Genomic DNA, 9,555 nt, shown 5'->3' with positions numbered 1-9,555 from the left:
GATGGAGGGATTCTTCTTATTAATTATTATATTCTCAAATACCTTTTGATTATGCCAACAAAAACAAGCAAGTTACTGAGAATGAAATGAAAAGCTCAGTAATTCTATGGCTGTCTTGAAATAGTTCTTTAGCACTGTTGATTTACTACCTTGTGGCAGTTGCTTCTCTTCAGTCCAGAAATATTAAAAGTAAAATGCACGTATTTAAGAGTTGTAACAAAGCTGGTATTAATTTAGTGTTTTCTTATACAAGCGATGTCTACCTGAAAGGTTGTATTTTTCACCCATTCTAATATAAAGGGAAGGAGAAAGCCTGCTGGAACCTCAGACTCACCCAGTGTGGCACTAACTTTGTCAATGTACGTGGTCCAGCTTGCTGTGCTCAGTCCTGCCCAATTTTTGATAATACAGCAGGAGCTATTCGGTTTCCCCAGCAGGCAGTATTAACTAAAGTCGAAAAGACTGATGCATATGATAAAATAACATTAGTGAAAGCATAGCTATTAAGTGAGCCATCCACTTATTTTGTGATCTTTGTGTTCTTTCTCTATTTGCATACTGACATAAAAGTTAAAGAATGATGTCAGAAGTATGCTTAATGAGAATGGAATTAGAACAAGGAGTTAGATGATACCATGAATTAATTATTGTAATAATTAATATACACTTGTCTTTGGTTTGGAGATGCACGAGTCTTTACTTGTGAGAACTTAAATGCTCTTCTCACCCTAACAAAGCAGAGGACAAGCTAATGTTGCTTTCTTCACTCCCTTTCTGTGCTTGTTACTGACCAAGCCTCCTTTTAACACAGTATTCCTTTAAGTACATAAAAGTCTTTAAGCTATTTTGAGTCAAGTCTTAGTCTAAGGCTACTCCTTAAATGAATTTTAGAGTTTCTCTGGTTTTATCCAGTATGTTTTGAGGTTTAATTCTCAGTGTGTAATCTTATTGCTAAAATTCTTGGCGTTAAAGGAGTAATCTTGTCATTGCCCCCATGTGCTATGTATAGTCCCTTCAGGTTAAGGCTTCGGATTCCATTGTAGGCACTGTAAATCACCAAATTCATTCAAATCTTTGTTATATACTTAACAGAATAAAACCTGACTGTAGTCAAAAGTATTTTAAGAATGTAATTGTGAAATAAAGAAAAAGCTTATTTTTAAAAATTTTTATCAGATGAATATATGCATAGTATTTTAAGCGAATAGTTCTTAAGAACATAATTGGGGGAAAATCCCCTAATTTCCCCTCTCTATCCCTGGCCTACTTACCAGCAACAGTCTGTTTTTATTCTTTTTACTATTTCTTTTGGTAGTGTTCCATATTTCTTAACTGTATCTTTATTCTGCTATTTCCTATTTTATCGAGTTTGGGCCTCATCTATTATCTTCCTGACTATCCTCCCAATATACAGATACCTCCATTTTCAGCCAATTAGGTTTTGCTTTCTTGAGCAGTCCGTGTCTCCCCACCTGCCCCCAACAACAATCACTAGAGCTCTTTTTTTATTTACTATCACACTTTACCTGATCTGATATTGTCTATATACTTTTTGCTGTTGTTTTTAGGCCAGAAACTCATTTATTCAATAAATAAGTTGTACATTTTTTTTCTTGGAGACTTAGTTTATTACTTTGTTTTTCTGGAGTACATTCTCTTCTAACTTTCCAGGAAATGGTATGTAGATTATAATTTCTGCATCTTTATTAAGATATGTATTTTTCTCCCTATATTTGATTATTTAGCTGAGAATAGGAATACTGGATTATGCAGTCTAAAGATATTACTCTTGAATCTAGTTCTCTTGAGAAGTTCAGTGCCACTCTAATTTTTATTCTTATGTGCATGACCTGATTTTTCTCTCACAATAATGAGGTTCTTTGTTTTATTTTGTTATTTTTTAAGACTTCTGAACTTTAATCATGAGATTCCTTTATGTACATATACATGGTAATTATATGTGTGTGTGTGTGTGTGTGTGTGTGTGTGTGTGTGTGCACATATATAATATGGTAATGGTTGATGGGGTCTTCAAGCTAGAGAATCATGTCCTTTAATTCTGGACAATTTTCTTATTATTTCTTAGATGATTTCTTCCTACACTACCTGTTTACTTTTTCTAGAGTTTCTGTTAGGTGGGTATTTAACATCCTGGATTCATCTTCTGGATCTTTCACTACTTTTTCCCTAAAGAATTATTTATTAATTTTATTTATTCATTCATTTATTTTAATTTGACAAGAGAGAGAAACAGAAAGAGAGAAGTTAAATCAGAAAGCAAGCCACCAGGTTTAGGACTCAAACCATGATTGTCCATGTGGGAATGTCCAGCACCTTAACAACCATGCCACATGCTGGTCCCCTGAACCTCTTACTTTTTCAAAAATCATATTTCCTATCCTTTATTTTTTTACTCTACTCTCTGAAAGATTTCCATGACTTCCTCTTATCAGTGGTTTATCACAATAATCATATTTTTTTCATTTTATGTTTATTTTCTATTTTCTGGGAGAAACCCCTATCCTCAAATCCCTTCTGCCACCACAGCTTTATCTCTTTATTGTTACTGTTGTTGTTAGACCATCTCTTCTGTATCATCAAGAATATTAAATAGTATAATTTAAAAAAAAATGTTTTTAGGCTAAATTCTCTATATTTACTCTAGGACCCAGAGTCTACGTTACTTTTCTGTTTGTGTCTGATACATGTATACTTTCCATGAAGGATGTTTTTCCTTATATGTTGCTACAAATGTGTTAGGCCATTGTTATAAGATTAAGAGGGGGGAAATTTAGTGCAGTTATGGTGTGGAAAGAAATTAGGATTAAAGTCATTAGGCTGGGATTGAGCCTAATGATTGAGGATGTTTTTCCTTATATGTTGCTACAAATGTGTTAGGCCATTGTTATAAGATTAAGAGGGGGGAAATTTAGTGCAGTTATGGTGTGGAAAGAAATTAGGATTAAAGTCATTAGGCTGGGCCCCCATGATTGAGTTCTGGGTTTATAAGGAGAGGAAATGAGACAGACACACATGGAACACAGACCATGCCCCGCTGCCGTCTGCCATGTTGTGGTGCAGCCAGAAGACCCCACCAGGAGGGCCCGTGGACCTTGGACCTCGACACCATGAGCTGAATAAGCCTCAGTCTTTAGAAATCACCTAATTTCAGGTATTTTCTATTACTCGTAAAAGAACAGAAATTTCATACTGAGAAGTGGAGTTGTTTTGCTAATAATAAATACCTGAAAATGTGGAAGCAGCTTTGGAATTGAGTAATGAGCAGAGGTTGGAAGGATTTGAAGGAGAATAGAAAAAGCCTCGTTTCTGGTGGAGGCTTGGAAGAGCAGGTTAGAACTTTTTAGTGATTTGCTAAATGGTGGTGACCAGAGAATATTGATAGAAATAATGGGTGTCAGGAAAGTCATGATGTATTTTTTCTGTTTTTCTATACAAAAATGTGTCATGACTTCCAGCATCCCAAGTATAACTGTAAAGACCATTCAGAGATTTCAGAGGAAAATGAGGAATATCTTATTGGAAACTGGAGGAAAGATTATCCACGTTACACCATCGCAAAGAAGTTGGCTGCAAAGTGTTCATGTCCTAAGGCTTTCTGAAATGTTGAATTTAAGAATGGAAAGTTGGCAAATGAAATATCCAGACAAAATATGAAGTAGCTATGTGGCTACTTCTGATTGCATATAATAAGATACTAGTGGAAAGAAATTACTTGAAGATAGAATTGATAATTAAAAGGGAAACAGAACAGAGGTATTTGGAAAATTATTAGATTGGCCATGTGGCAAGAATGAAAGGCATGTTTGGCAGAGAAAAGTCTGGCCAAGAGACTGATTGCTAACAAGATTAACAAGATGGGATTCAGATGTAATTGTAAAGAAAATGGGGGAGAGGGAGGGGCGGGTGAGGGGGCAAGGGCATTTCGGAGAGCCTTCCCAGCAGAAGTCCAAAGGCCTAGCAGACCAAGATGGTTTCAGGGGACTGGCCTGAGGTGGGCTCTTGCCTAAGCCACACTGGGACTCCTTGCATCCCAGGAAAGTGTTCCTTGGCCCCCACTGTGTTTCAGGTTGCCCCAGATGGAGCTCAAACTTTCATTATAACTGCCACTCCACCTGCTCTACCTTCTGCCCCAAAATGTGCAAGAAGCAGCTTTTGATGAGGTGTTGTGAAAGGAATTCTGCGGGCTTGCTTTAAGAACTTCTAAACAATGTCTCAGACAGCCTGGGGGCAGAGACTTGTCACAGGGGTAGATAGAGCCAAAACAGAGAGCTTCCACTAGCAAAGAGCCAAGGAGAAATGTGGGGTTGGCCCTGCTGCTTAGAACCTCTACCAAGAAAAAAACCTAGTGCAGCCACAGGGGTGGAACTGCCTTCTAGACCTCAGAACTATAGAGCTGTCAGCATGCAGCACCAGCCTGAGAGAAATGCAGGCATGAGATTCCAGCAGCAGAGAGCCCAAACATGGAGTGAGCCCAGGAAGACCAGGGGGACAAGGATGTCTCATCCTTTGGAGGCCCAGCCCTCCTCAGTGTGTCTAGGAGATGACTCATGGAGTTCCAGGATTGAATATATGTCCTTTGGAGTTTCAGATTTGCTTTCTCCTTTCTTATTATGGAATGATTATATTCTTGTAGAATCATGAACTGCAAATCCTCCAAAACATTTTTTTTTTCCAAGATGTTTTGGCTATTCTGGGTCTCTGGCATTTCTATATGAATTATAAGTTAAACTTTCAATTTTTGCAGAAAAGACAGCTGGGATTTTGTAAAGGATTGTATTAACTCATAGATCAACTTGGAGAGCATTGCCATATTCACAATATTAAGACTTCTAATCCATCTATGTACATGGAGTGCTTTTCCATTTATTTGGGCCTTTAATTTCTTTTAGTGACATTGATGCAGGGAAATTGTGATGCAGAAAGTTGGGGTACATGAGCCCAATACTGGAAAATTATGATGAAGGAAGTTGGGGTGCGTGAGCCCAATACCCAGTGCAGGAAGAACAGTGGACCCGATTCTTTATCTCACATTCATAAAGAATTAGAGATGTTGACAGAGAAGGAATAGTGTAGTGGAGAGTTTGCTAAGAAAGTGAAGAAAGATCAGAGCTCCCAGGCAGGGAGTGAGTCCTGGAAAATAGGTTGCCAATGAAAAACTGAGGTGAGGGGTTTTTTATCTGTCAGAAGGGCTTTGTTTTGGCTTCTTGTTTTTATTTAGACTTGTTCTGTCTCTGAAAAGCTGACTTTATGTCAGAAGAGAGAGGCGGCTTGGAGAAAGACCAGCTATGGTTTTAAGGAGAAATGCCAGCTCCTTGAAAAAGCTTAGTACTGCTCTAAAGGAACTTGAAGGGAGTGAGTTGCCTACAGGCGGTGTTGCTATAGGATGGAGGAGTTGAGCAGCATTGTGTAAAATCCTAGGTTCTTTGGGTCCAGCTCGCTAAGATTAGAGACTGGTCCTGAAACGCAGCATGAAAAACCACAAATACATGTAAAGTAGGGGGAAAAAGGTTTTAATAGAAAAGTAAAGATTTTTAACTGAAAATACCCTCATGCCTGAAAGACTTGTGAATGGACAGCTGCCAGAGAAGGACAACTGCATTCGGCATGAGGTTAGGTGTTTCTTTTATCCTTAGGGCTGGTAGTGAATATTTAGCAAGGAAGGTATCTCATAGTACCTGACCTTTTTGTTTGGTTTCCCAGGCTTTTTCCTGGGCTTGCACATCTCTCTCAGGTGAGGAACTTAACTTCTGTTTATTTATTTGTTGGTTTATTTATTTTAAATTTATTTATTTATATTCATTCACTGCACATCATTACAGTATACAAAATGAGATTTTTCCATCCAGAATACACTATATATTGGCTCAATCAAGGATATTATCATACATGTTATCGTAACAAATAATTTTTCATTTCTGTTTCTTTTATATTTTGCTTTTTTTTTTTCTTCCTTGATTGCCTATCTCTCACCCCTGCCATTTCAAACCCTTCTCCCACACTGTCTCTGGTATCTACAATTCTTTCCATGCCTTTATTTCTTTCATATTTTATTGATTCATAAAACATCTTAACCTAAATACTTTCAATAGCAAGTGCAACTGATATATAAATATCTGTGAACACATGTCTGACTTTAGGCATAAGCCTCAGTGAGTAGAATGAACATACCATTAAGTATGGGACTATATACTTTATTGCAGTCATTAAATAGGTTTTTTTAATGCATTTTTTAATGTCAAGAAAAATGGTTTTAATTTTAATCGATCAAAATCAAAAAATGTTAAGAGAAGTTTGCATAGAAAAAAGTCAGTAATGTTTTAGTCAACAATCATAAAATTCTGTTTTACCAGTTCAGTCTCATGTATTTAACCTCTCTTCTGTTGAATTTCCAGTATTATTGTGGATTGATTTTTTTTCCATTTAAATTCTGGAAGTTAACATTCAGTGTTGTTATCGATCTTTCCAGACATGTCCCTACCATTAAGTTGGCCATTCCCTTGATTGTTTTTTGTACTCTGATTTCTGTGCTTCTGATTTTAGTTTTCCTGTTACAGTATTCCATTCAGAACTTGGAGAGCTGGTCTGGAGTTGGTAAATTCTTTCAGGTTTTGTTTATCTGAGAATGTTTTTGTCTTTTCTTCCCATATGAAGGATAATCTTGCTGGGTATAGATTTCTTTCTTGAGGGACCAGCAGTTGGCACAATGGCTATGTCACTGGACTCCCATGTTGTCGACCGGGGTGTGAGTCCTAGACCCGGTGGCTTAAACTCATGCTGGGCGTGTGTTGCATGCATGCCCAAGATCCCAAGAGGAGAATGGAGGAGAAGGGATTGTGGCATGGCCATCCCCCTTGAGGAGTGATTTCTCATTTTCTGTCTCTCTGTCTGTCTCTGTCTTTCTGACGAGTGCACGCGCTCTATAGCAAAAACCTCACCCCACCCTGCCGGAAAGAGAAAAGAATTCTTTGTTGAAATTGTTTTTCACTCAAAACTTTGAATATATTTTCCTTTTCTTTCCTCCCTCACATTGTTTCCGATGAGAGGTCCACTGTTAGCCTGATGGGATATCCTTTGTAAGTAACTTGACATTTCTCTCTTGCCAATTTTGGAATCTTGTCTTTGTCTGTGGCTTTGGTCAATCTGGCTTTGATGTGCTGTGGAGAAGATCTTATTGAGTTGATTCTAGGTGGGGTCCTTAAGTATTTCTTGGGTCTGGATATTTGAATGCCTCTCTAGGTCTGGAAAGTTTTCTTCTGGGATTTCATGGAATAGATTATCAATGCCCTTATTAGTTCCTTCACCTTCTTTGATACTGATTATCTGGATGTTTGGGTATTTAATGATATCTAGTACTACTTGTATATTATTCTCATTTTTGAGGGTTATTTTCTCACTCTTTTTGGAGAATTTTTCTAAGTCAGAGATTCAGTCTTCTGCATCTGAGATTCGATCTTCTACATGATCCAATCTGCTTTTAATACTTTAGAAGGAGGTTTTGATTTGTTGTATTACAGCCTTCATCTCTAACAATTCCATTTGATTCTTTTTTATGGTGTATATTTTCTCCTTCAGATCATATAAGAACTTCCTCACCTTCTAGAACTCATTGTTTCTTTTCTCCTGCATCTTTTGGAGTTCATTGTCTCTCTTCTCTTGTATTTCTGTTAGCTTTGTTGCTTAATATTCTAAATTCTTTATCTGACATTTCCATGAATTCCATTGTATTATCTGTGGAGGAGAGATATTTTCTTGGTTTCTCATATTTCTTGTGCCTCTGAGGTGGTTACTGGTTATCTGATGGATTATATGTTTTTTCCTTATTTTTGGAGTTATATCTGAGCATTCAGAGGTGTGTAGGAGGAGGTGTTCTGCGTCTCTCTACAGTTTCATTTTTCCCCCTTTGTGCAGCAGATTCCATGGGAATTGAGGATTACTCTGACCCTAAAAGTATTCAGATATTTGGCTACTATGCACCTACACCTGTCTAGAAGCTCAGTGTGTAGAGGCTCCTGGATCTTGGGGCCAGGAGGGTGAAGTCTGGGCAGAAAATCTTCAGTTGTCCTAGTCCCTGAAAGGGGCTGCTCAAAGCTCAAATATAAATGGCTTGTGATTGGCTTGTCCTCCTAGATCTTGAGGTCAGGGGGGTGAAGTCTGGGCAAAAAATCTTCAGTTGTCCTAGTCCCTGAAAGGCACAATTGTCCTAGTCCTCCGAAAGGGGCCACTTAGAGCTCAAATGTAGATGGCTTGTGATTGGCCTGTCCTACTAGATCTTTGGGTCAGGAGGGTGGAGTCTTGAAGAATTTAACATTCTCATCACACACGCCTACAGTGATCTTTGAAGTAATGAGCAGCCATATTATCTGGATGCCCTGCTCAGATGTTGACTTAGTGTCCCATTGCAATGGTGAATTTCTGTGTTTATATCAGGGAGGGCAGGAAGGAAAATAACAACCTTCCTGGTGCAAAGAGCCATGTGGAAAAGGGGAGAGGAAGGCATTTTCAAAGAGGGTCTGGTTGCATTTCCTGATAAGCTGTGATTAATCAAGCAAGCTGTGAAACAGCTCTGGTTCTAAGAAACTCTGTGTGAGCAGATAGGCAGAGCTAACACTTGATTTCTAGTGAAAACAGTGAACAACCCTTCTCAAAAGTTTGACCAGGATGACTCCATTTTATAAGTTAGGTCTATCTTAATATATGTGTGTGTCCATTTCCTATCATAGTAACTCTTCCTCAGGAGTCCCTGCCCTATGTACCTACTCATTGGGTCTGATTCCTGCTTCAATATTTGTAGTTTTCAGTGTCCAAGTCTTGTGCTTCTTTTGTCAAATTTATTTCCAAGTATTTTATTCTTTCTGATGCTATAGCCTAAACTATTGCTTTCTTAATTGTTTTCAAGATTCTTCCTTGCTAATGTACATAAATACAACTGATTTTTGTATGTTGGCTTTGTGTCTTTTAAACTGGCTGATTTCATTAGCTCTAATGAATTATTTTTAGATTCTTCAGGATTTTCTCTATACAAAATCATGCCATCTGCAAATAGAGATAATTTTATTTATTTTTTTTTATCCTGGATGTTATTTATATCTTTTTCTTATCTAAATGGCCTGACTAAAACCAGCATTGCAGCATGAAATAGCAGTGGCAAGAGTAGATATCTTTGTCTTGTTCATGGTATTAGGGAGAAAGCATTCAGTCTTTCATCATGCAATATGATATTAACTGTGAGGTTTTTTTTTTTTTTAAAAGAACTGTTTATTTTTACTTTATTTATTCATTTAATAATTTTAATTTAACCAGACACACAGATACACACACACACACACACACACACAGAGAGAGAGAGAGAGAGAGAGGGAAAGTGAGAAAGCAAGCTACCAGGTAGGTCCAAGACTCAAACTGTGGTCGACCATGTTGGAGTGTCCAGCGCCTTAACTACCATGCCAAATGCTGGCTCCAGCTATGAGTTTTTTACAGATGCTTGTCATCAGATTAAAGAAGTTTTCTATTCCTATTTTTTTGACTTTTTAATCA

The 9,555-nt window shown here is 37.7% G+C and overlaps 1 protein-coding gene across 6 annotated transcripts in view; it reads left to right on the top strand.

The window, feature by feature from the left end:
- Positions 1–9,555, top strand: part of PALS2 (protein associated with LIN7 2, MAGUK p55 family member) — a 147,613-nt gene that overhangs the window by 111,971 nt on the left and 26,087 nt on the right. The gene's annotated exons all lie outside the window — the stretch shown is intronic.

The sequence above is a fragment of the Tupaia chinensis genome, unplaced genomic scaffold, assembly GCF_000334495.1.
Source record: "Tupaia chinensis unplaced genomic scaffold, TupChi_1.0 Scaffold139943_1, whole genome shotgun sequence".
NCBI classification, from domain to species: domain Eukaryota; kingdom Metazoa; phylum Chordata; class Mammalia; order Scandentia; family Tupaiidae; genus Tupaia; species Tupaia belangeri.
This window is presented reverse-complemented; position numbering and strand designations above follow the sequence as displayed.